General features: G+C 44.1%; 28 non-coding genes and 1 pseudogene across 28 annotated transcripts; all 29 read left to right on the top strand.

The window, feature by feature from the left end:
• Window positions 1-391: 391 nt before the first annotated feature.
• Window positions 392-509, top strand: LOC142513403 (5S ribosomal RNA). Its single transcript, XR_012809351.1, has one exon. It is a non-coding gene; the product is annotated as a 5S ribosomal RNA (ribosomal RNA).
• Window positions 510-1192: 683 nt separating this feature from the next.
• LOC142511397 (5S ribosomal RNA) lies at window positions 1193-1311 on the top strand. The gene has a single exon (XR_012808738.1). It is a non-coding gene; the product is annotated as a 5S ribosomal RNA (ribosomal RNA).
• Window positions 1312-1995: 684 nt separating this feature from the next.
• LOC142513326 (5S ribosomal RNA) lies at window positions 1996-2115 on the top strand. The gene has a single exon (XR_012809278.1). It is a non-coding gene; the product is annotated as a 5S ribosomal RNA (ribosomal RNA).
• Window positions 2116-2796: 681 nt separating this feature from the next.
• LOC142513308 (5S ribosomal RNA) lies at window positions 2797-2915 on the top strand. The gene has a single exon (XR_012809261.1). It is a non-coding gene; the product is annotated as a 5S ribosomal RNA (ribosomal RNA).
• A 683-nt stretch (window positions 2916-3598) lies between these two features.
• LOC142511514 (5S ribosomal RNA) lies at window positions 3599-3717 on the top strand. Its single transcript, XR_012808750.1, has one exon. It is a non-coding gene; the product is annotated as a 5S ribosomal RNA (ribosomal RNA).
• A 683-nt stretch (window positions 3718-4400) lies between these two features.
• Window positions 4401-4521, top strand: LOC142516814 (5S ribosomal RNA). Its single transcript, XR_012812588.1, has one exon. It is a non-coding gene; the product is annotated as a 5S ribosomal RNA (ribosomal RNA).
• Window positions 4522-5202: 681 nt separating this feature from the next.
• LOC142513168 (5S ribosomal RNA) lies at window positions 5203-5322 on the top strand. Its single transcript, XR_012809129.1, has one exon. It is a non-coding gene; the product is annotated as a 5S ribosomal RNA (ribosomal RNA).
• A 683-nt stretch (window positions 5323-6005) lies between these two features.
• Window positions 6006-6126, top strand: LOC142514437 (5S ribosomal RNA). Its single transcript, XR_012810330.1, has one exon. It is a non-coding gene; the product is annotated as a 5S ribosomal RNA (ribosomal RNA).
• Window positions 6127-6807: 681 nt separating this feature from the next.
• LOC142513169 (5S ribosomal RNA) lies at window positions 6808-6927 on the top strand. Its single transcript, XR_012809130.1, has one exon. It is a non-coding gene; the product is annotated as a 5S ribosomal RNA (ribosomal RNA).
• Window positions 6928-7610: 683 nt separating this feature from the next.
• LOC142513918 (5S ribosomal RNA) lies at window positions 7611-7730 on the top strand. Its single transcript, XR_012809841.1, has one exon. It is a non-coding gene; the product is annotated as a 5S ribosomal RNA (ribosomal RNA).
• A 682-nt stretch (window positions 7731-8412) lies between these two features.
• On the top strand, window positions 8413-8533 carry LOC142514439 (5S ribosomal RNA). The gene has a single exon (XR_012810332.1). It is a non-coding gene; the product is annotated as a 5S ribosomal RNA (ribosomal RNA).
• Window positions 8534-9189: 656 nt separating this feature from the next.
• Window positions 9190-9310, top strand: LOC142517480 (5S ribosomal RNA). The gene has a single exon (XR_012813225.1). It is a non-coding gene; the product is annotated as a 5S ribosomal RNA (ribosomal RNA).
• A 683-nt stretch (window positions 9311-9993) lies between these two features.
• On the top strand, window positions 9994-10114 carry LOC142514440 (5S ribosomal RNA). The gene has a single exon (XR_012810333.1). It is a non-coding gene; the product is annotated as a 5S ribosomal RNA (ribosomal RNA).
• Window positions 10115-10794: 680 nt separating this feature from the next.
• LOC142514441 (5S ribosomal RNA) lies at window positions 10795-10915 on the top strand. Its single transcript, XR_012810334.1, has one exon. It is a non-coding gene; the product is annotated as a 5S ribosomal RNA (ribosomal RNA).
• A 683-nt stretch (window positions 10916-11598) lies between these two features.
• On the top strand, window positions 11599-11717 carry LOC142506305 (5S ribosomal RNA). Its single transcript, XR_012804600.1, has one exon. It is a non-coding gene; the product is annotated as a 5S ribosomal RNA (ribosomal RNA).
• Window positions 11718-12433: 716 nt separating this feature from the next.
• LOC142517197 (5S ribosomal RNA) lies at window positions 12434-12552 on the top strand. The gene has a single exon (XR_012812956.1). It is a non-coding gene; the product is annotated as a 5S ribosomal RNA (ribosomal RNA).
• A 688-nt stretch (window positions 12553-13240) lies between these two features.
• Window positions 13241-13359, top strand: LOC142514089 (5S ribosomal RNA). Its single transcript, XR_012810000.1, has one exon. It is a non-coding gene; the product is annotated as a 5S ribosomal RNA (ribosomal RNA).
• A 683-nt stretch (window positions 13360-14042) lies between these two features.
• On the top strand, window positions 14043-14161 carry LOC142508136 (5S ribosomal RNA). Its single transcript, XR_012806364.1, has one exon. It is a non-coding gene; the product is annotated as a 5S ribosomal RNA (ribosomal RNA).
• A 681-nt stretch (window positions 14162-14842) lies between these two features.
• LOC142515358 (5S ribosomal RNA) lies at window positions 14843-14963 on the top strand. Its single transcript, XR_012811208.1, has one exon. It is a non-coding gene; the product is annotated as a 5S ribosomal RNA (ribosomal RNA).
• A 683-nt stretch (window positions 14964-15646) lies between these two features.
• Window positions 15647-15767, top strand: LOC142508171 (5S ribosomal RNA). Its single transcript, XR_012806399.1, has one exon. It is a non-coding gene; the product is annotated as a 5S ribosomal RNA (ribosomal RNA).
• A 1082-nt stretch (window positions 15768-16849) lies between these two features.
• LOC142511639 (5S ribosomal RNA) lies at window positions 16850-16968 on the top strand (annotated as a pseudogene).
• A 683-nt stretch (window positions 16969-17651) lies between these two features.
• Window positions 17652-17770, top strand: LOC142516023 (5S ribosomal RNA). The gene has a single exon (XR_012811839.1). It is a non-coding gene; the product is annotated as a 5S ribosomal RNA (ribosomal RNA).
• Window positions 17771-18327: 557 nt separating this feature from the next.
• On the top strand, window positions 18328-18446 carry LOC142508998 (5S ribosomal RNA). Its single transcript, XR_012807191.1, has one exon. It is a non-coding gene; the product is annotated as a 5S ribosomal RNA (ribosomal RNA).
• Window positions 18447-19466: 1020 nt separating this feature from the next.
• On the top strand, window positions 19467-19585 carry LOC142516792 (5S ribosomal RNA). The gene has a single exon (XR_012812567.1). It is a non-coding gene; the product is annotated as a 5S ribosomal RNA (ribosomal RNA).
• A 684-nt stretch (window positions 19586-20269) lies between these two features.
• LOC142506904 (5S ribosomal RNA) lies at window positions 20270-20388 on the top strand. The gene has a single exon (XR_012805177.1). It is a non-coding gene; the product is annotated as a 5S ribosomal RNA (ribosomal RNA).
• A 683-nt stretch (window positions 20389-21071) lies between these two features.
• Window positions 21072-21194, top strand: LOC142508116 (5S ribosomal RNA). Its single transcript, XR_012806345.1, has one exon. It is a non-coding gene; the product is annotated as a 5S ribosomal RNA (ribosomal RNA).
• A 629-nt stretch (window positions 21195-21823) lies between these two features.
• Window positions 21824-21942, top strand: LOC142513636 (5S ribosomal RNA). Its single transcript, XR_012809572.1, has one exon. It is a non-coding gene; the product is annotated as a 5S ribosomal RNA (ribosomal RNA).
• A 674-nt stretch (window positions 21943-22616) lies between these two features.
• LOC142509240 (5S ribosomal RNA) lies at window positions 22617-22735 on the top strand. Its single transcript, XR_012807424.1, has one exon. It is a non-coding gene; the product is annotated as a 5S ribosomal RNA (ribosomal RNA).
• Window positions 22736-23356: 621 nt separating this feature from the next.
• On the top strand, window positions 23357-23475 carry LOC142509524 (5S ribosomal RNA). The gene has a single exon (XR_012807694.1). It is a non-coding gene; the product is annotated as a 5S ribosomal RNA (ribosomal RNA).
• The last annotated feature ends 579 nt before the right edge of the window (window positions 23476-24054 follow it).

A 24054-nucleotide genomic window follows, 5' to 3' on the forward strand; every position in this document is an offset into this window, starting at 1 on the left:
GAAGTTCGAAATTCGATTCCGGTTCCATTTTATCGTATAAGGCATAATAATAGCTTTACATTCGTTATTTCCTTCTTCTTATTTTTTTTCTATTTTCTGGAACATTTATCGATTTTTGTTGTCGTGAGCCGGTTCTGTGCGGAAGGGTATGACGCAGATTACTCCGAGACGGTAACTCATTAAAAACAATTATTTCGACTGTTTTATCCATAATTTACGTAAACGGTCGCGAACGAGGTCTTCCCAGGGAGGTCACCCATCCTAGCTCTGCCATCGCGCAGAACGCTTAACTTCATGGTTATGATTGGGCGAGAGCAGTGCCGCGTGTTGTCCATCGCGCCCGCTCCACACGTACTCGAGGGATATAAGAATAAACATCCCACTCAATGTCGGGTGCGATCATACCAGCACTAATGCACCGGATCCCATCAGAACTCCGAAGTTAAGCGTGCTTGGGCGAAGCAGTACTAGGATGGGTGACCCCCTGGGAAGTCCTCGTGTTGCACCCCTTTTCGTGTTTTTCTATTTTTGATTACTTGTTGACAGACGATTTTTCGGCTCAAATCATCTGAATCTCGATCGGACCAGATAAGACATGTGAAATGAAAGTAGCTCGGGCACTGCCGGATTTGGACAAAATTGTAGGCTAATTTGATTGTAAACGGGCAAACGGACGAGACTCATTACTACGCAATGAGCTGACGAGATTTTAGCCGAATTCCTTCTCTAAGACCCTCTAATTTGCGATTTACCGCTTCTGTTAAGCTTTCGTTTCCTCGAGAAATCCGCTTAGGAAGTTCGAAATTCGATTCTGGTTCCATTTTATCGTATCCTAAGCATAATAATAGCTTTACATTCGTTATTTCCTTCTTCTTATTTTTTTTTTATTTTCTGGGAACATTTATCGATTTTTGTTGTCGTGAGCCGGTTCTGTGCGGAAGGGTATGACGCAGATTACTCCGGAGACGGTTAACTCATTAAAAACAATTATTTCGACTGTTTTATCCATAATTTACGTAAACGGTCGCGACACGAGGTCTTCCCAGGGAGGTCACCCATCCTACCTCTGCCATCGCGCCAGAACGCTTAACTTCATGGTTATGATTGGGCGAGAGCAGTGCCGCGTGTTGTCCATCGCCGCCCGCTCCACACGTACTCGAGGGATATAAGAATAAACATCCCACTCAATGTCGGGTGCGATCATACCAGCACTAATGCACCGGATCCCATCAGAACTCCGAAGTTAAGCGTGCTTGGGCGAGAGCAGTACTAGGATGGGTGACCCCCTGGGAAGTCCTCGTGTTGCACCCCTTTTCGTGTTTTTCTATTTTTGATTACTTGTTGACAGACGATTTTCGGCTCAAATCATCTGAATCTCGATCGGGACCAGATAAGACATGTGAAATGAAAGTAGCTCGGGCACTGCCGGATTTGGACAAAATTGTAGGCTAATTTGATTGTAAACGGGCAAACGGACGAGACTCATTACTACGCAATGAGCTGACGAGATTTTAGCCGAATTCCTTCTCTAAGACCCTCTAATTTGCGATTTACCGCTTCTGTTAAGCTTTCGTTTTCCTCGAGAAATCCGCTTAGGAAGTTCGAAATTCGATTCCGGTTCCATTTTATCGTATCCGAAGCATAATAATAGCTTTACATTCGTTATTTCCTTCTTCTTATTTTTTTTCTATTTTCTGGGAACATTTATCGATTTTTGTTGTCGTGAGCCGGTTCTGTGCGGAAGGGTATGACGCAGATTACTCCGGAGACGGTTAACTCATTAAAAACAATTATTTCGACTGTTTTATCCATAATTTACGTAAACGGTCGCGACACGAGGTCTTCCCAGGGAGGTCACCCATCCTACCTCTGCCATCGCGCCAGAACGCTTAACTTAATGGTTATGATTGGGCGAGAGCAGTGCCGCGTGTTGTCCATCGCCGCCCGCTCCACACGTACTCGAGGGATATAAGAATAAACATCCCACTCAATGTCGGGTGCGATCATACCAGCACTAATGCACCGGATCCCATCAGAACTCCGAAGTTAAGCGTGCTTGGGCGAAGAGCAGTACTAGGATGGGTGACCCCCTGGGAAGTCCTCGTGTTGCACCCTTTTCGTGTTTTTCTATTTTGATTACTTGTTGACAGACGATTTTCGGCTCAAATCATCTGAATCTCGATCGGGACCAGATAAGACATGTGAAATGAAAGTAGCTCGGGCACTGCCGGATTTGGACAAAATTGTAGGCTAATTTGATTGTAAACGGGCAAACGGACGAGACTCATTACTACGCAATGAGCTGACGAGATTTTAGCCGAATTACTTCTCTAAGACCCTTTAATTTGCGATTTACCGCTTCTGTTAAGCTTTCGTTTTCTCGAGAAATCCGCTTAGGAAGTTCGAAATTCGATTCCGGTTCCATTTTATCGTATCCCAGGCATAATAATTGCTTTACATTCGTTATTTCCTTCTTCTTATTTTTTTTCTATTTTCATGGAACATTTTTCGATTTTTGTTGTCGTGAGCCGGTTCTGTGCGGAAGGGTATGACGCAGATTACTCCGGAGACGGTTAACTCATTAAAAACAAATATTTCGACTGTTTTATCCATAATTTACGTAAACGGTGGCGACACGAGGTCTTCCCAAGGAGGTCACCCATCCTACCTCTGCCATCGCGCCAGAACGCTTAACTTCATGGTTATGATTGGGCGAGAGCAGTGTCGCGTGTTGTCCATCGCCGCCCGCTCCACACGTACTCGAGGGATATAAGGATAAACATCCCACTCAATGTCGGGTGCGATCATACCAGCACTAATGTACCGGATCCCATCAGAACTCCGAAGTTAAGCGTGCTTGGGCGAGAGTAGTAGTAGGATGGGTGACCCCCTCGGAAGTCCTCGTGTTGCACCCTTTTTCGTGTTTTTCTATTTTTGATTACTTGTTGACAGACGATTTTCGGCTCAAATCAATTGAATCTCGATCGGGACCAGATAAGACAGGTGAAATGAAAGTAGCTCGGGCAGTGCCGGATTTGGACAAAATTGTAGGCTAATTTGATTGTAAACGGGCAAACGGACGAGACTCATTACTACGCAATGAGCTGACGAGATTTTAGCCGAATTCCTTCTCTAAGACCCTCTAATTTGCGATTTACCGCTTCTGTTAAGCTTTCGTTTCCTCGAGAAATCCGCTTAGGAAGTTCGAAATTCGATTCCGGTTCCATTTTATCGTATCCTAGGCATAATAATAGCTTTACATTCGTTATTTCCTTCTTCTTATTTTTTTTCTATTTTCTGGGAACATTTATCGATTTTTGTTGTCGTGAGCCGGTTCTGTGCGGAAGGGTATGACGCAGATTACTCCGGAGACGGTTAACTCATTAAAAACAATTATTTCGACTGTTTTATCCATAATTTACGTAAACGGTCGCGACACGAGGTCTTCCCAGGGAGGTCACCCATCCTAGCTCTGCCATCGCGCCAGAACGCTTAACTTCATGGTTATGATTGGGCGAGAGCAGTGCCGCGTGTTGTCCATCGCCGCCCGCTCCACACGTACTCGAGGGATATAAGAATAAACATCCCACTCAATGTCGGGTGCGATCATACCAGCACTAATGCACCGGATCCCATCAGAACTCCGAAGTTAAGCGTGCTTGGGCGAGAGCAGTACTAGGATGGGTGACCCCCTGGGAAGTCCTCGTGTTGCACCCCTTTTCGTGTTTTTCTATTTTTGATTACTTGTTGACAGACGATTTTCGGCTCAAATCATCTGAATCTCGATCGGGACCAGATAAGACATGTGAAATGAAAGTAGCTCGGGCACTGCCGGATTTGGACAAAATTGTAGGCTAATTTGATTGTAAACGGGCAAACGGACGAGACTCATTACTACGCAATGAGCTGACGAGATTTTAACCGAATTCCTTCTCTAAGACCCTCTAATTTGCGATTTACCGCTTCTGTTAAGCTTTCGTTTCCTCGAGAAATCCGCTTAGGAAGTTCGAAATTCGATTCCGGTTCCATTTTATCGTATCCCAGGCATAATAATAGCTTTACATTCGTTATTTCCTTCTTCTTATTTTTTTTTCTATTTTCTGGGAACATTTATCGATTTTTGTTGTCGTGAGCCGGTTCTGTGCGGAATGGTATGACGCAGATTACTTCGAAGACGGTTAACTCATTAAAAACAATATTTCGACTGTTTTATCCATAATTTACGTAAACGGCCGCGACACGAGGTCTTCCCAGGGAGGTCACCCATCCTAGCTCTGCCATCGCGCCAGAACGCTTAACTTCATGGTTATGATTGGGCGAGAGCAGTGCCGCGTGTTGTCCATCGCCGCCCGCTCCACACGTACTCGAGGGATATAAGAATAAACATCCCACTCAATGTCGGGTGCGATCATACCAGCACTAATGCACCGGATCCCATCAGAACTCCGAAGTTAAGCGTGCTTGAGCGAAAGCGCAGTACTAGGATGGGTGACCCCCTGGGAAGTCCTCGTGTTGCACCCTTTTCGTGTTTTTCTATTTTTGATTACTTGTTGACAGACGATTTTCGGCTCAAATCATCTGAATCTCGATCGGGACCAGATAAGACATGTTAAATGAAAGTAGCTCGGGCACTGCCGGATTTGGACAAAATTGTAGGCTAATTTGATTGTAAACGGGCAAACGGACGAGACTCATTACTACGCAATGAGCTGACGAGATTTTAGCCGAATTCCTTCTCTAAGACTCTCTAATTTGCGATTTACCGCTTCTGTTAAGCTTTCGTTTCCTCGAGAAATCCGCTTAGGAAGTTCGAAATTCGATTCCGGTTCCATTTTATCGTATCCTAAGCATAATAATAGCTTTACATTCGTTATTTCCTTCTTCTTATTTTTTTTCTATTTTCTGGGAACATTTATCGATTTTTGTTGTCGTGAGCCGGTTCTGTGCGGAAGGGTATGACGCAGATTACTCCGGAGACGGTTAACTCATTAAAAACAATATTTCGACTGTTTTATCCATAATTTACGTAAACGGTCGCGACACGAGGTCTTCCCAGGGAGGTCACCCATCCTAGCTCTGCCATCGCGCCAGAACGCTTAACTTCATGGTTATGATTGGGCGAGAGCAGTGCCGCGTGTTGTCCATCGCCGCCCGCTCCACACGTACTCGAGGGATATAAGAATAAACATCCCACTCAATGTCGGGTGCGATCATACCAGCACTAATGCACCGGATCCCATCAGAACTCCGAAGTTAAGCGTGCTTGGGCGAAGAGCAGTACTAGGATGGGTGACCCCCTGGGAAGTCCTCGTGTTGCACCCCTTTTCGTGTTTTTCTATTTTTGATTACTTGTTGACAGACGATTTTCGGCTCAAATCATCTGAATCTCGATCGGGACCAGATAAGACATGTGAAATGAAAGTAGCTCGGGCACTGCCGGATTTGGACAAAATTGTAGGCTAATTTGATTGTAAACGGGCAAACGGACGAGACTCATTACTACGCAATGAGCTGACGAGATTTTAGCCGAATTCCTTCTCTAAGACCCTCTAATTTGCGATTTACCGCTTCTGTTAAGCTTTCGTTTTCTCGAGAAATCCGCTTAGGAAGTTCGAAATTCGATTCCGGTTCCATTTTATCGTATCCGAGGCATAATAATAGCTTTACATTCGTTATTTCCTTCTTCTTATTTTTTTTCTATTTACTGGGAACATTTATCGATTTTTGTTGTCGTGAGCCGGTTCTATGCGGAAGGGTATGACGCAGATTACTCCAGAGACGGTTAACTCATGAAAAACAATTATTTCGACTGTTTTATCCATAATTTACATAAACGGTCGCGATACGAGGTCTTCCCAGGGAGGTCACCCATCCTAGCTCTGCCATCGCGCCAGAACGCTTAACTTCATGGTTATGATTGGGCGAGAGCAGGGCCGCGTGTTGTCCATCGCCGCCCGCTCCACACGTACTCGAGGGATATAAGAATAAACATCCCACTCAATGTCGGGTGCGATCATACCAGCACTAATGCACCGGATCCCATCAGAACTCCGAAGTTAAGCGTGCTTGGGCGAAAGCGCAGTACTAGGATGGGTGACCCCCTGGGAAGTCCTCGTGTTGCACCCCTTTTCGTGTTTTTCTATTTTTGATTACTTGTTGACAGACGATTTTCGGCTCAAATCATCTGAATCTCGATCGGACCAGATAAGACATGTGAAATGAAAGTAGCTCGGGCACTGCCGGATTTGGACAAAATTGTAGGCTAATTTGATTGTAAACGGGCAAACGGACGAGACTCATTACTACGCAATGAGCTGACGAGATTTTAGCCGAATTCCTTCTCTAAGACCCTCTAATTTGCGATTTACCGCTTCTGTTAAGCTTTCGTTTCCTCGAGAAATCCGCTTAGGAAGTTCGAAATTCGATTCCGGTTCCATTTTATCGTATCCGAGGCATAATAATAGCTTTACATTCGTTATTTCCTTCTTCTTATTTTTTTTCTATTTACTGGGAACATTTATTCATTTTTGTTGTCGTGAGCCGGTTCTGTGCGGAAGGGTATGACGCAGATTACTCCGGAGACGGTTAACTCATTAAAAACAATATTTCGACTGTTTTATCCATAATTTACGTAAACGGTCGCGACACGAGGTCTTCCCAGGGAGGTCACCCATCCTAGCTCTGCCATCGCGCCAGAACGCTTAACTTCATGGTTATGATTGGGCGAGAGCAGTGCCGCGTGTTGTCCATCGCCGCCCGCTCCACACGTACTCGAGGGATATAAGAATAAACATCCCACTCAATGTCGGGTGCGATCATACCAGCACTAATGCACCGGATCCCATCAGAACTCCGAAGTTAAGCGTGCTTGGGCGAAGAGCAGTACTAGGATGGGTGACCCCCTGGGAAGTCCTCGTGTTGCACCCCTTTTCGTGTTTTTCTATTTTTGATTACTTGTTGACAGACGATTTTCGGCTCAAATCATCTGAATCTCGATCGGGACCAGATAAGACATGTGAAATGAAAGTAGCTCGGGCACTGCCGGATTTGGACAAAATTGTAGGCTAATTTGATTGTAAACGGGCAAACGGACGAGACTCATTACTACGCAATGAGCTGACGAGATTTTAGCCGAATTCCTTCTCTAAGACCCTCTAATTTGCGATTTACCGCTTCTGTTAAGCTTTCGTTTCCTCGAGAAATCCGCTTAGGAAGTTCGAAATTCGATTCCGGTTCCATTTTATCGTATCCGAGGCATAATAATAGCTTTACATTCGTTATTTCCTTCTTCTTATTTTTTTTCTATTTTCTGGGAACATTTATCGATTTTTGTTGTCGTGAGCCGGTTCTGTGCGGAAGGGTATGACGCAGATTACTCCGGAGACGGTTAACTCATTAAAAACAATTATTTCGACTGTTTTATCCATAATTTACGTAAACGGTCGCGACACGAGGTCTTCCCAGGGAGGTCACCCATCCTAGCTCTGCCATCGCGCCAGAACGCTTAACTTCATGGTTATGATTGGGCGAGAGTAGTGCCGCGTGTTGTCCATCGCCGCCCGCTCCACACGTACTCGAGGGATATAAGAATAAACATCCCACTCAATGTCGGGTGCGATCATACCAGCACTAATGCACCGGATCCCATCAGAACTCCGAAGTTAAGCGTGCTTGGGCGAAGCGCAGTACTAGGATGGGTGACCCCCTGGGAAGTCCTCGTGTTGCACCCCTTTTCGTGTTTTTCTATTTTTGATTACTTGTTGACATACGATTTTCGGCTCAAATCATCTGAATCTCGATCGGGACCAGATAAGACATGTGAAATGAAAGTAGCTCGGGCACTGCCGGATTTGGACAAAATTGTAGGCTAATTTGATTGTAAACGGGCAAACGGACGAGACTCATTACTACGCAATGAGCTGACGAGATTTTAGCCGAATTCCTTCTCTAAGACCCTCTAATTTGCGATTTACCGCTTCTGTTAAGCTTTCGTTTCCTCGAGAAATCCGCTTAGGAAGTTCGAAATTCGATTCCGGTTCCATTTTATCGTATCCCAGGCATAATAATAGCTTTACATTCGTTATTTCCTTCTTCTTATTTTTTTTCTATTTTCTGGGAACATTTATCGATTTTTGTTGTCGTGAGCCGGTTCTGTGCGGAAGGGTATGACGCAGATTACTCCGGAGACGGTTAACTCATTAAAAACAATTATTTCGACTGTTTTATCCATAATTTACGTAAACGGTCGCGACACGAGGTCTTCCCAGGGAGGTCACCCATCCTAGCTCTGCCATCGCGCAGAACGCTTAACTTCATGGTTATGATTGGGCGAGAGCAGTGCCGCGTGTTGTCCATCGCCGCCCGCTCCACACGTACTCGAGGGATATAAGAATAAACATCCCACTCAATGTCGGGTGCGATCATACCAGCACTAATGCACCGGATCCCATCAGAACTCCGAAGTTAAGCGTGCTTGGGCGAAAGCGCAGTACTAGGATGGGTGACCCCCTGGGAAGTCCTCGTGTTGCACCCCTTTTCGTGTTTTTCTATTTTTGATTACTTGTTGATAGACGATTTTCGGCTCAAATCATCTGAATTTCGATCAGGACCAGATAAGACATGTGAAATGAAAGTAGCTCGGGCACTGCCGGATTGTAAACGGGCAAACGGACGAGACTCATTACTACGCAATGAGCTGACGAGATTTTAGCCGAATTCCTTCTCTAAGACCCTCTAATTTGCGATTTACCGCTTCTGTTAAGCTTTCGTTTCCTCGAGAAATCCGCTTAGGAAGTTCGAAATTCGATTCCGGTTCCATTTTATCGTATCCCAGGCATAATAATAGCTTTACATTCGTTATTTCCTTCTTCTTATTTTTTTTCTATTTTCTGGGAACATTTATCGATTTTTGTTGTCGTGAGCCGGTTCTGTGCGGAAGGGTATGACGCAGATTACTCCGGAGACGGTTAACTCATTAAAAACAATTATTTCGACTGTTTTATCCATAATTTACGTAAACGGTCGCGACACGAGGTCTTCCCAGGGAGGTCACCCATCCTAGCTCTGCCATCGCGCCAGAACGCTTAACTTCATGGTTATGATTGGGCGAGAGCAGTGCCGCGTGTTGTCCATCGCCGCCCGCTCCACACGTACTCGAGGGATATAAGAATAAACATCCCACTCAATGTCGGGTGCGATCATACCAGCACTAATGCACCGGATCCCATCAGAACTCCGAAGTTAAGTGTGCTTGGGCGAGAAGCAGTACTAGGATAGGGTGACCCCCTGGGAAGTCCTCGTGTTGCACCCCTTTTCGTGTTTTTCTATTTTTGATTACTTGTTGACAGACGATTTTCGGCTCAAATCATCTGAATCTCGATCGGGACCAGATAAGACATGTGAAATGAAAGTAGCTCGGGCACTGCCGGATTTGGACAAAATTGTAGGCTAATTTGATTGTAAACGGGCAAACGGACGAGACTCATTACTACGCAATGAGCTGACGAGATTTTAGCCGAATTCCTTCTCTAAGACCCTCTAATTTGCGATTTACCGCTTCTGTTAAGCTTTCGTTTCCTCGAGAAATCCGCTTAGGAAGTTCGAAATTCGATTCCGGTTCCATTTTATCGTATCCGAGGCATAATAATAGCTTTACATTCGTTATTTCCTTCTTCTTATTTTTTTTCTATTTTCTGGGAACATTTATCGATTTTTGTTGTCGTGAGCCGGTTCTGTGCGGAAGGGTATGACGCAGATTACTCCGGAGACGGTTAACTCATTAAAAACAATTATTTCGACTGTTTTATCCATAATTTACGTAAACGGTCGCGATACGAGATCTTCCGACGGAGGTCACCCATCCTAGCTCTGCCATCGCGCCAGAACGCTTAACTTCATGGTTATGATTGGGCGAGAGCAGTGCCGCGTGTTGTCCATCGCCGCCCGCTCCACACGTACTCGAGGGATATAAGAATAAACATCCCACTCAATGTCGGGTGCGATCATACCAGCACTAATGCACCGGATCCCATCAGAACTCCGAAGTTAAGCGTGCTTGGGCGAAAGCGCAGTACTAGGATGGGTGACCCCCTGGGAAGTCCTCGTGTTGCACCCCTTTTCGTGTTTTTCTATTTTTGATTACTTGTTGACAGACAATTTTCGGCTCATACAATCTGAATCTCTCAGGACCAGATAAGACATGTTAAATGAAAGTAGCTCGGGCACTGCCGGATTTGGACAAAATTGTAGGCTAATTTGATTGTAAACGGGCAAACGGACGAGACTCATTACTACGCAATGAGCTGACGAGATTTTAGCCGAATTCCTTCTCTAAGACCCTCTAATTTGCGATTTACCGCTTCTGTTAAGCTTTCGTTTCCTCGAGAAATCCGCTTAGGAAGTTCGAAATTCGATTCCGGTTCCATTTTATCGTATCCGAGGCATAATAATAGCTTTACATTCGTTATTTCCTTCTTCTTATTTTTTTTCTATTTTCTGGGAACATTTACCGATTTTTGTTGTCGTGAGCCGGTTCTGTGCGGAAGGGTATGACGCAGATTACTCCGGAGACGGTTAACTCATTAAAAACAATTATTTCGACTGTTTTATCCATAATTTACGTAAACGGTCGCGATACGAGGTCTTCCAGGGAGGTCACCCATCCTAGCTCTGCCATCGCGCCAGAACGCTTAACTTCATGGTTATGATTGGGCGAGAGCAGTGCCGCGTGTTGTCCATCGCCGCCCGCTCCACACGTACTCGAGGGATATAAGAATAAACATCCCACTCAATGTCGGGTGCGATCATACCAGCACTAATGCACCGGATCCCATCAGAACTCCGAAGTTAAGCGTGCTTGGGCGAAAGCGCAGTACTAGGATGGGTGACCCCCTGGGAAGTCCTCGTGTTGCACCCCTTTTCGTGTTTTTCTATTTTTGATTACTTGTTGACAGACGATTTTCGGCTCAAATCATCTGAATCTCGATCGGACCAGATAAGACATGTTAAATGAAAGTAGCTCGGGCACTGCCGGATTTGGACAAAATTGTAGGCTAATTTGATTGTAAACGGGCAAACGGACGAGACTCATTACTACGCAATGAGCTGACGAGATTTTAGCCGAATTCCTTCTCTAAGACCCTCTAATTTGCGATTTACCGCTTCTGTTAAGCTTTCGTTTCCTCGAGAAATCCGCTTAGGAAGTTCGAAATTCGATTCTGGTTCCATTTTATCGTATCCCAAGAATAATAATAGCTTTACATTCGTTATTTCCTTCTTCTTATTTTTTTTTCTATTTTCTGGGAACATTTATCGATTTTTGTTGTCGTGAGCCGGTTCTGTGCGGAAGGATAAGACGCAGATTACTCCGGAAACGGTTAACTCATTAAAAACAATTATTTCGACTGTTTTATCTATAATTTACGTAAACGGTCGCGACACGAGGTCTTTCCAGGGAGGTCACCCATCCTACCTCTGCCATCGCGCCAGAACGCTTAACTTCATGGTTATGATTGGGCGAGAGCAGTGCCGCGTGTTGTCCATCGCCGCCCGCTCCACACGTACTCGAGGGATACAAGAATAAACATCCCACTCATTGTCGGTTGCGATCATACCAGCACTAATGCATCGGATCTCATCAAAACTCCGAAGTTAAGCGTGCTTGGGCGAGAACAGTACTAGGATGGTTGACCCCCTGGGAAGTCCTCGTGTTGCACCCCTTTTCGTGTTTTTCTATATTTGATTACTTGTTGACATGCGATTTTCGGCTCAAATCATATAAATCTCGATCGAGATCAGATAAGACATGTGAAATCAACGTAGCTCGGGCACTGCCGGATTTGGACAAAATTGTAGGCTAATTTGATTGTAAACGGGCAAACGGACGAGACTCATTACTACGCAATGAGCTGACGAGATTTTAGCCGAATTCCTTCTCTAAGACCCTCTAATTTGCGATTTACCGCTTCTGTTAAGCTTTCGTTTCCTCGAGAAATCCGCTTAGGAAGTTCGAAATTCGATTCTGGTTCCATTTTATCGTATCCCAAGAATAATAATAGCTTAACATTCGTTATTTCCTTCTTCTTATTTTTTTTCTATTTTCTGGGAACATTTATCGATTTTTGTTGTCGTGAGCCGGTTCTGTGCGGAAGGATATGATGCAGATTACTCCGGAGACGGCTAACTCATTAAAAACAATTATTTCGACTGTTTTATCTATAATTTACGTAAACGGTCGCGACACGAGGTCTTTCCAGGGTGGTCACCCATCCTACCTCTGCCATCGCGCCAGAACGCTTAACTTCATGGTTATGATTGGGCGAGAGCAGTGCCGCGTGTTGTCCATCGCCGCCCGCTCCACACGTACTCGAGGGATACAAGAATAAACACCCTCCAAAAGACTTGAAAACGAAACATCAGTATGCCACTCATTGTCGGTTGCGATCATACCAGCACTAATGCACCGGATCCCATCAAAACTCCGTTGTTAAGCGTGCTTGGACGAGAGCAGTACTAGGATGGGTGACCCCATGGGAAGTCCTCGTGTTGCACCCTTTTTCGTGTTTTTCTATTTTTGATTACTTGTTGACAGACGATTTCCGGCTCCAATCAACTGAATCTCGATCGGGACCAGATAAGACATGTGAAATGAAAATAGTAGCTCGGGCACTGCCGGATTTGGACAAAATTGTAGGCTAATTTGATTGTAAACGGGCAAACGGACGAGACTCATTACTACGCAATGAGCTGACGAGATTTTAGCCGAATTCCTTTTCTAAGACCCTCTAATTTGCGATTTACCGCTTCTGTTAAGCTTTCGTTTCCTCGAGAAATCCGCTTAGGAAGTTCGAAATTCGATTCCGGTTCCATTTTATCGTATCCCAGGCATAACAATTTCCTTACATTCGTTATTTCCTTCTTCTTATTTTTTTTTTCTATTTTCTGAGTACATTTATCGATTTTTGTTGTCGTGAGCCTGTTCTGTGCGGAAGGATATGACGTAGATTACTCCGGAGACGGATAACTCATTAAAAACAATTATTTCGACTGTTTTATCCATAATTTACGTAAACGGTCGCATCAAGAGGTCTTCCCAAGGAGGTCACCTATCCTAGCTCTGCCATCGCGCCAGAACGCTTAACTTCATGGTTATGATTGGGCGAGAGCAGTGCCGCGTGTTGTCCATCGCCGCTCGCTCCACACGTACTCGAGGGATATAAGAATAAACATCCCACTCAATGTCGGGTGCTATCATACCAGCAATAATGCACCGGATCCCATCAGAACTCCGAAGTTAAGCGTGCATGGGCGAGAGCAGTACTAGGGTGGGTGACCCCCTGGGAAGTCCTCGTGTTGCACCCCTTTTCGTGTTTTTCTATTTTTGATTACTTGTTGACAGACGATTTTTGGCTCAAATCATCTGAATCTCGATCGGGACAAGTTAAGACATGTGAAATCAACGTAGCTCGGGCACTGCCGGATTTGAACAAAATTGTAGGCTAATTTGATTGTAAACGGGCAAATGGACGAGATTCATTCTACGCAATGAGCTGACGAGATTTTAGCCGAATTCCTTCCCTAAGACCCTCTAATTTGCGAGTTACCGCTTCTGTTAAGCTTTCGTTTCCTCGAGAAATCCGCTTAGGAAGTTCGAAATTCGATTCTAATTCCATTTTATCGTATCCCAAGAATAATAATAGCTTTACATTCGTTATTTCCTTCTTCTTATTTTTTTTTCTATTTTCTGGGAACATTTATCGATTTTTGTTGTCGTGAGCCGGTTCTGTGCCGAAGGGTATGACGCAGATTACTTCGGAGACGGTTAACTCATTAAAAACAATTATTTCGACTGTTTTATCTATAATTTACGTAAACGGTCTCGACACGAGGTCTTCCCAGGGAGGTCACCCATCCTACCTCTGCCATCGCGCCAGAACGCTTAACTTCATGGTTATGATTGGGCGAGAGCTGTGCCGCGTGTTGTCCATCGCCGCCCGCTCCACATGTACTCGAGGGATATAAGAATAAACATCCCACTCAATGTCGGGTGCGATCATACCAGCACTAATGAACCGGATCCCATCAGAACTCCAAAGTTAAGCGTGCTTGGGCGAGAGCAGTACTAGGATGGGTGACCCCCTGAGAAGTCCTCCAGTTGCATCTCTTTTCGTGTTTTTCTATTTTTGATTACTTGTTGACAGACGATTTTCGGCTCAAATCAACTGAATCTCGATCAGGACCAGATAAGACAGGTGAAATGAAAGTAGCTCGGGCACTGCCGGATTTGGACAAAATTGTAGGCTAATTTGATTGTAAAGGGGCGAACGCACGAGACTTCTTACTACGCAATGAGCTGACGAGATTTTAGCCGAATTCCTTCTCTAAGACCCTCTAATTTGCGATTTACCGCTTCTGTTAAGCTTTCGTTTCCTCGAGAAATCCGCTTAGGAAGTTCGAAATTCGATTCCGGTTCCATTTTATCGTATCCCAGGCATAATAATAGCTTTACATTCGTTATTTCCTTCTTCTTATTTTTTTTCTATTTTCTGGGAACATTTATCGATTTTTGTTTTCGTGAGCCGGTTCTGTGCGGAAGATTATGACGCAGATAACTCCGGAGACGGTTAACTCATTAAAAAATTATTTCGACTGTTTTATCCATAATTTTCGTAAACGGTCGCGACACGAGGTCTTCCCAGGGAGGTCACCCATCCTAGCTCTGCCATCGCGCCAGAACGCTTAAATTCATGGTTCTGATTGGGCGAGAACAGTGCCGCGTGTTGTCCATCGCCGCCCGCTCCACACGTACTCGAGGGATATAAGAATAAACATCCCACTCAATGTCGGGTGCGATCATACCAGCACTAATGCACCGGATCCCATCAGAACTCCGAAGTTAAGCGTGCTTGGGCGAAAGCGCAGTACTAGGATGGGTTACCCCCTGGGAAGTCCTCGTGTTGCACCCCTTTTCGTGTTTTTCTATTTTTGATTATTTGTTGACAGACGATTTTCGGCTCAAATCATCTGAATCTCGATCGGGACCAGATAAGACATGTTAAATGAAAGTAGCTCGGGCACTGCCGGATTTGGACAAAATTGTAGGCTAATTTGATTGTAAATAGGCAAACGGACGAGACTCATTACTACGCAATGAGCTGACGAGATTTTAGCCGAATTCGTTCTCTAAGACCCTCTAATTTGCGATTTACCGCTTCTGTTAAGCTTTCGTTTCCTCGAGAAATCCGCTTAGGAAGTTCGAAATTCGATTCTGGTTACATTTTATCGTATCCCAAGAATAATAATAGCTTTACATTCGTTATTTCCTTCTTCTTATTTTTTTTTCTATTTTCTGGGAACATTTATCGATTTTTGTTGTCGTGAGCCGGTTCTGTGCGGAAGGGTATGACGCAGATTACACCGGAGACGGTTAACTCATTAAAAACAATTATTTCGACTGTTTTATCCATAATTTACGTAAACGGTCGCGACACGAGGTCTTCCCAGGGAGGTCACCCATCCTACCTCTGCCATCGCGCCAGAACGCTTAACTTCATGGTTATTATTGGGCGAGAGCAGTGCCGCCTGTTGTCCATCGCCGCCCGCTCCACACGTACTCGAGATATATAAGAATAAACATCCACTCAATGTCGGGTGCTATCATACCAGCACTAATGCACCGGATTCAATCAGAACTCCGAAGTTAAGAGCGTGCCTGGGCGAGAGCAGTACTAGGATGGGTGACCCCCTGGGAAGTCCTCGTGTTGCAACCCTTTTCGTGTTTTTCTATTTTTGATTACTTGTTGACAGATGATTTTCGGCTCAAATCATATGAATCTCGATCGGGACCAGATAAGACATGTGAAATGAAAGTAGCTCAGGCACTGCCAAATTTGGACAAAATTGTAGGCTAATTTGAATGTAAACGGGCAAACGGACGATACTCATTGTTACGCAATGAGCTGACGAGATTTTAGCCGAATTTCTTCTCTAAGACCCTCTAATTTGCGATTTACCGCTCTTGCTAAACTTTTGTTTCATCGAGAAATCCGCTTAGGAAGTTCGAAATTCGATTCCGGTGCCATTTTATCGTATCCCAGGCATAATAATTGCTTTACATTCGTTATTTCCTTATTCTTATTTTTAATCTATTTTCTGGGAACATTTATCGATTTTTGTTGTCGTGAGCCGGTTCTGTGCGGAAGGGTATGACACAGATTACCCCAGAGACGGTTAACTCATTAAAAAAAATTATTTCGACTGAAATCAACATAGCTCGGGCACTGCCGGATTTGGACAAAATTGTAGGCTAATTTGATTGTAAACGGGCAAACGAACGAGACTCATTACTACGCAATGAGCTGGTGAGATTTTAGCCGAATTCCTTCTCTAAGACCCTCTATTTGCGATTTTCCGCTTCTGTTGAGCTTTCGTTTCCTCGAGAAATCCGTTTAGGAAGTACGAAATTCGATTCTAATTCCATTTTATCGTATCCCAAGCATAATAATAGCTTTACATTCGCTATTTCCTTCTTCTTATTTTTTTTTCTATTTTTTGAGTACATTTATCGATTTTTGTTGTCGTGAGCCGGTTCTGTGCGGAAGGGTATGACGCAGATTACTCCGGAGACGGATAACTCATAAAAAACAATTATTTCGACTGTTTTATCCATAATTTACGTAAACGGTCGCATCAAGAGGTCTTCTCAGGGAGGTCACCCATCCTAGAACTGCCATCGCGCCAGAACGCTTAACTTCATGGTTCTTATTGGGCGAGAGCAGCGCCGCGTGTTGTCCATCGCCGCCCGCTCCACACGTACTTAAGGGATATAAGAATAAACATCCCACTCAATATCATGAGCGATCATACCAGCACTAATGCACCGGATCCCACCATAATTCCGAAGTTAAGCGTGCTTGGGAGAGAGCAGTACTAGGATGGGTGACCCCCTGGAAAGTCCTCGTGTTGCACCCCTTTTCGTGTTTTTGTATTTTTGATTACTTGTTGACAGACGATTTTAGGCTCAAATCATCTGAATCTCGATCGGGACCAGATAAGACATGTGAAATCAACGTAGCTCGGGCACTGCCGGATTTGGACAAAATTGTAGGCTAATTTGATTGTAAACGGGCAAACGAACAAGACTCATCACTCCGCAATGAGCTGGCGAGATTTTAGCCGAATTCTTTCTCTAAGACCCTCTAATTTGCGATTTTCCGCTTCTGTTAAGCTTCTGTTTTCTCGAGAAATCCGTTTAGGAAGTCCGAAATTCGATTCCGGTTCCATTTTATCGTATCCCAGGCATAATAATAGCTTTACATTCGTTATTTTCTTCTTGTTTTGTTTTTTCCCATTTTCTGGGAGCATTTAACAATTTTTGTTGTCGTGAGCCTGTTCTCTGCGGAAGGGTATAACGTAGATTACTCTGGAGACGGTTAACTCATTAAAAATAATTATTTCTACTATTTAGCCATAATTTACGTAAACGGTCGCGACACGAGGACTGCCCAAGGAGGTCACCCATTCTAGCTATGCCATCGCGTCAGAATGCTTAACTTCATGGTTCTGATTGGGCGAGAACAGTGCCGCGTGTTGTCCATCGCCGTCCGCTCCACACGTACTCGAAGGATATAAGAAAAAACATCCCACTCAATTTCAGGTGCGATCATACCAGCACTAATGCACCGGATCCCATTAGAACTCTGAAGTTTAGAGTGCTTGGGCGAGTGCAGTACTAGGATGGGTGACCATCTGAGAAGTCCTCGTGTTGCACCCCTTTTCGTGTTTTTCTATTTTTGATTACTTGTTGACAGACGATTTTCGGCTCAAATCATTTGAATCTCGATCGGGACCAGATAAGACATGCGAAATCAACATGGCTCGGGCACTGCCGGAGTTGGACAAAATTGTAGGCTAATTTGATTGTGAACGGGCAAGCGAACGAGACTCATTACTCCGCAATGAGCTGGCGAGATTTTAGCCGAATTTCTTCTCTAAGACCCTCTAATTTGCGATTTTCCGCTTCTATTAAGCTTTCGTTTCTTCGAGAAATCCGTTTAGGAAGTCCGAAATTCGATTCCGGTTCCATTTTATCGTATCCCAGCATAATAATAGCTTTACATTCGCTATTTGATTCTTCTTATTTTTTATTTCTATTTTCTGGAACATTTAGCGATTTTTTTTGTCGTGAGCCGGTTCTGTGCGGAAGGGTATTACGTAGATCACTCCGGAGACGGTTAACTCATTAAACACAATTATTTCGACTGTTTTGTCCATCGCCGTCCGCTCCACACGTACTCGAAGGATATAATAATAAACATCCCACTCGATGTCATGTGCGATCCTACCAGCACTAATGCACTGGATCCCATCAGAATTCTGAAGTTAAGTGTGCTTGGGTGAGAGAAGTACTAGGATGGGTGACCCCATGGGAAGTCCCCGTGTTGCACCCTTTTTCGTGTTTTTCTATTTTTGATTACTTTTTGACAGACGATTTTGGCTCAAATCATCTGAATCTCGATCGGGACCAGATAAGACATGTGAAATCAACGTGGCTCGGGCACTGCCGGATCTGGACAAAATTGTAGGCTAATTTGATTGTAAACGGGCAAACGGACGAGACTCATAACTACGCAATGAGCTGACGAGATTTTAGCCGAATTCCTTCTCTAAGACCATCTAATTTGCTATTTACCGCTTCTGTTAAGCTTTCGTTTCCTCGAGAAATCCGCTTAGGAAGTTCGAAATTCGATTCCGGATCCATTTTATCGTATCCCAGGCATAATAATAGCTTTACATTCGTTATTTCCTTCTTCTTATTTTTTTTCTATTTTCTAGGAACAATTATCGATTTTTGTTGTCGTGAGCCGGTTCTGTGCGGAAGGGTATGACGCAGATTACCCCAGAGATGGTTAACACATTAAAAAAAATTATTTCGACTGAAATCAACGTAGCTCGGCCACTGCCGGATTTAGACAAAATTGTAGGCTAATTTGATTGTAAACGGGCAAACGAACGAGACTCGTTATTACGCAATGAGCTGGTGAGATTTTACCCGAATTCCTTCTCTAAGACCCTCTAATTTGCGATTTTCCGCTTCTGTTGAGCTTCCGTTTCCTCGAGAAATCCGTTTACATTCGCTATTTCCTTCTTCTTATTTTTTTTTCTATTTTCTGAGTACATTTATCGATTTTTGTTGTCGTGAGCCGGTTCTGTGCGGAAGGGTATGACGCAGATTACTCCGGAGACGGATAACTCATTTAAAACAATTATTTCGACTGTTTTATCCATAATTTACGTAAACGGTCGTGACACGAGTACTTCCCAGGGAGGTTACCCATCCTAGCTCGGCCATCGCGCCAGAACGCTTACCTTCATGGTTCTGATTGGACGAGAGCAGTGCCGCGTGTTGTCCATTGTCGCCTTTTCCACACGTACTCTTGAGATATAAGAATAAACATCCACTCAATGTCGGGTGCGATCATACCAGCACTAATGCACCGGATCCCATCAGAACTCCGAAGCTAAGCGTTCTTGGACGAGAGCAGTACAAGGATGGGTGACCACCTGGGAAGTCCTCGTGTTGCACCAATTTTCGTGTTTTTCTATTTTTGATTACTTGTTGACAGACGATTTTCGGCTCAAATCATCTGAATCTCGATCGGGACCAGATAAGACATGAGAAATCAACGTAGCTCGGGCACTGCCGGATTTGGACAAAATTGTAGCCTAATTTGATTGGTAACGGGCAAACTGAACGAGACTCATTACTCCGCAATGAGCTGGCTAGATTTTAGCCGAATTCCTTCTCTAAGACCCTCTAATTTGCGATTTTCCGCTTCTGTTAAGCTTCCGTTTCCTCGAGTAATCCGCTTAGTAAGTTCGAAATTCAATTTCGGTTCCACTTTATCGTATCCCAGGCATAATAAAAGCTTTACATTCGCTATTTTCTTCTTCTTATTTTTTTCCTATTTTTTGGGAACATTTAGCGATTTTTATTGTCGTGAGCCGGTTCTGTGCGGAAGGGTATGACCCAGATTACTCCAAAGACAATCAACTCGTTAAAAACAATTATTTTGAATGTTTTATCCATAATTTACGTAAAGGGTCGCGACACGAGGACTTCCCAGGGAGGTCATCCATCCTAGCTCTGCCATCGCGCCAGAACGCTTAACTTCATGGTTCTGATTGGGAGAGAGCAGTGCCGCGTGTTGTCCATCGCCGCCCGCTCCACACATACTCGAAGGATATAAGAATAAACATCCAACTCAATATCGGGTGCGATCATACCAGCACTAATGCACAAGATCCCATCAGAACTCCGAAGTTAAGCGTGTTTGGGCGAGAGCAGTGCTAGGATGGGTGACCCCCTGAGAAGTCCTCGTGTTGTACCCCTTTTCGTATTTTTCTATTTTTGATTACTTGATGACAGACGATTTTCGGCTCAAATCATCTGAATCTTGATCAGGAATAGATAAAACATGTGAAATCAACGTAGCTCAGGCACTGCCAGATTTGGACAAAATTGTAGACTAATTTGATTTTAAACGGGAAAACGAACGAGACTCATTACTCCGTAATGAGCTTGCGAGATTTTAGCCAAATTCCTTCTTTATGACCCTCTAATTTGCGATTTTCCGCTTCTGTTAAGCTTCCGTTTCCTCGAGAAATCCGCTTAGGAAGTTCGAAATTCGATTTCGGTTCCACTTTATCGTATCTCAGGCATAATAAAAGCATTACATTCGCTATTTTCTTCTTCTTATTTTTTTCCTATTTTCTGGGAACATTTATCGATTTTTGTTGTCGTGAGCCGGTTCTGTGCCGAATGGTATGACCCAGATTACTACGGAGACGGTTAACTCATTAAAAACAATTATGTCGACTATTTTATCCGTAATTTACGTAAACGGTAGCGACACGAGGACTTCCAAGGGAGGTCACCCATCCTAGCTCTGCCATCGTGCCAGAACGCTTAACTTCATGGTTCTGATTGGACGAGAGCAGTGCCGCGTGTTGTCCATCGCCGCCCGCTCCACACATACTCGAAGGATATAAGAATAAACATCCCACTCAATATCAAGTGCGATCATACCAGCACTAATGCACTGGATCCCATCAGAACTCCGAAGTTAAGCGTGCATGGGCGAGAGCAGTACTAGGATGGGTAACCGACCCCTTGGGAAGTCCTCGTGTTGCACCCCTTTTCGTGTTTTTCTATTTTTGATTACTTGTTGACAGACGATTTTCGGCTCAAATCATCTGAATCTCGATCGGGACCAGATGAGACATGTGAAATCAACGTAGCTCGGGCACTGCCGGATTTGGACAAAATTGTTGCCAAACGAACGAGAATCATTACTCCGCAATGAGCTTGCGAGATTTCAGCCGAATTTCTTCTCTAAAACCCTCTAATTTGCGATTTTCGCTTCTGTTAAGCTTCCGTTTCCTCGAGAAATCCGATTAGGAAGTCCGAAATTTTATTCCGGTTCCATTTTATCTTATCACAGGCATAATAATAGTTTTACATTCGCTATTTTCTTCTTCTTTTTTTTTCCATTTTCTGGGAATACTTACTCCGGATACGGCTTACTCATTACTCCGGATACGGCTTGCTCATTAAAAACAATTATTTCGACTGCTTTATCCATAATTTACGTAAACGGTCGTGACACGAGTACTTCCCAGGGAGGTTACCTATCCTAGCTCTGCCATCGCGCCAGAACGCTTAACTTCATGGTTCTGATTGGGCGAGAGCAGTGCCGCGTGTTGTCCATCGTCGCCTTCTCCACACGTGCTATTGTGATATAAGAATAAACATCCAATCAATGTCGGGTGCGATCATACCAGCACAAATGCACCGGATCCCATCAGAACTCCGAAGCTAAGCGTGCTTGGACGAGAGCAGTACTAGGATGGGTGACCACCTGGAAAGTCCTCGTGTTGCACCCCTTTTCGTCTTTTTCTATTCTTGATTACCTGTTCACAGACGATTTTCGGCTCAAATCATCTGAATCTCGATCGGGACCAGATAATAGATGTGAAATAAACGTAGCTCGGGCACGGCTGGATTTGGACAAAAATGTAGCCTAATTTGATTGTAAACGGGCAAACGAACGAGACTCATTACTCCGCAATGAGCTGGCTTCGAATTCCTTCTCTAAAACCCTCTAATTTGCGATTTTCCGCTTCTGTTAAGCTTCCGTTTCCTCGAGTAATCCGCTTAGTAAGTTCGAAATTCAATTTCGGTTCCACTTTATCGTATCCCAGGCATAATAAAAGCTTTACATTCGCTATTTTCTTCTTCTTATTTTTTTCCTATTTTCTGGGAACATTTAGAGATTTTTGTTGTCGTGAGCCGGTTCTGTGCGGAAGGGTATGACCCAGATTACTCCAGAGACGATTAACTCATTAAAAACAATTATTTTGAATGTTTTATCCATAATTTACGTAAACGGTCGCGACACGAGGATTTCCCAGGGAGGTCACCCATCCTAGCTCTGCCATCGCGCCAGAACGCTTAACTTCATGGTTCTGATTGGGCGAGAGCAGTGCCGCGTGTTGTCCATCGCTGCCCGCTCCACAAATACTCGAAGGATATAAGATTAAACATCCAACTCAATATCGGGTGCGATCATACAAGCACTAATGCACGGGATCCCATCAGAACTCCGAAGTTAAGCGTGCTTGGGCGAGAGCAGTGATAAGATGGGTGACCCCCTGAGAAGTCCTCGTGTTGTACCCCTTTTCGTATTTTTCTATTTTTGATTACTTAATGACAGACAATTTTCGGCTCAAATCCTCTGAATCTCGATCAGGAATAGATAAAACATGTGAAATCAACGTAGCTCGGACACTGCCGGATTTGGACAAAATTGTAGACTAATTTGATTGTAAACTTGCAAACGAACGAGACTCATTACTCCGCAATGAGCTTGCGAGATTTTAGCCAAATTCCTTCTTTAAGACCCTCTAATTTGCGATTTTCCGCTTCTGTTAAGCTTCCGTTTCCTCGAGAAATCCGCTTAGGAAGTTCGAAATTCGATTTCAGTTCCACTTTATTGTATCCCAGGCATAATAAAAGCTTTACATTCGCTATTTTCTTCTTCTTATTTTTTTCCTATTTTCTAAGAACATTTATCGATTTTTGTTGTCGTGAGCCGGTTCTGTGCCGAATGGTATGACCCAGATTACTCCGGAGACGGTTAACTCATTAAAAACAATTATGTCGACTGTTTTATCCATAATTTACGTAAACGGTCGCGACACGAGGACTTCCAAGGGCGGTCACCCATCCTTGCTCTTCCATCGCCGCCCGCTCCACACATAATCGAATGATATAAGAATAAACATCCCACTCAATGTCGGGTGCGATCATACCAGCACTAATTCACCGGATACCATCAGAACTCCGAAGTTAAGCGTGCTTGGGCGAGAGCAGTGCTAGGATAGGTGACCCCCAGGGAAGTCCTCATGTTGCACCCCTTTTCGTGTTTTTCTATTTTTGATTACATGTTGACAGACGATTTTCGGCTCAAATAATCTGAATCTCGATCGGGACCAGATAAGACATGTGAAATCAACGTAGGTCGGACATTGCCGGATTTGGACATAATTGTAGCCTAATTTGATTGTAAACGGGCAAACGAACGAGACTCATTACTCCGCAATGAGCTGGCGAGATTTTAGCCGAATTCCTTCTCTAAAACCCTCTAATTTGCGATTTTCCGCTTCTGTTAAGCTTTCGTTTCCTCGAAAAATCCGTTTAGGAAGTTCGAAATTCGATTTCGGTTCCACTTTATCGTATCCCAGGTATAATAAAAGTTTTACATTCGCTATTTTCTTCTTCTTATTTTTTTCCTATTTTCTGGGAACATTTAGCGATTTTTGTTGTCGTGAGCCGGTTCTGTGCGGAAGGGTATGACCCAGATTACTCCGGAGACGGTTAACTCATTAAAAACAATTATTTCGAAATGTTTTATCCATAATTTGCGTAAACGGTCGCGACACGAGGTCTTCACAGGGAGGTCACCCATCCTAGCTCTACCATCGCGCCAGACGCTT

This window comes from Primulina tabacum, chromosome 10, assembly GCF_025594145.1.
Source record: "Primulina tabacum isolate GXHZ01 chromosome 10, ASM2559414v2, whole genome shotgun sequence".
NCBI classification, from domain to species: Eukaryota; Viridiplantae; Streptophyta; class Magnoliopsida; order Lamiales; family Gesneriaceae; genus Primulina; species Primulina tabacum.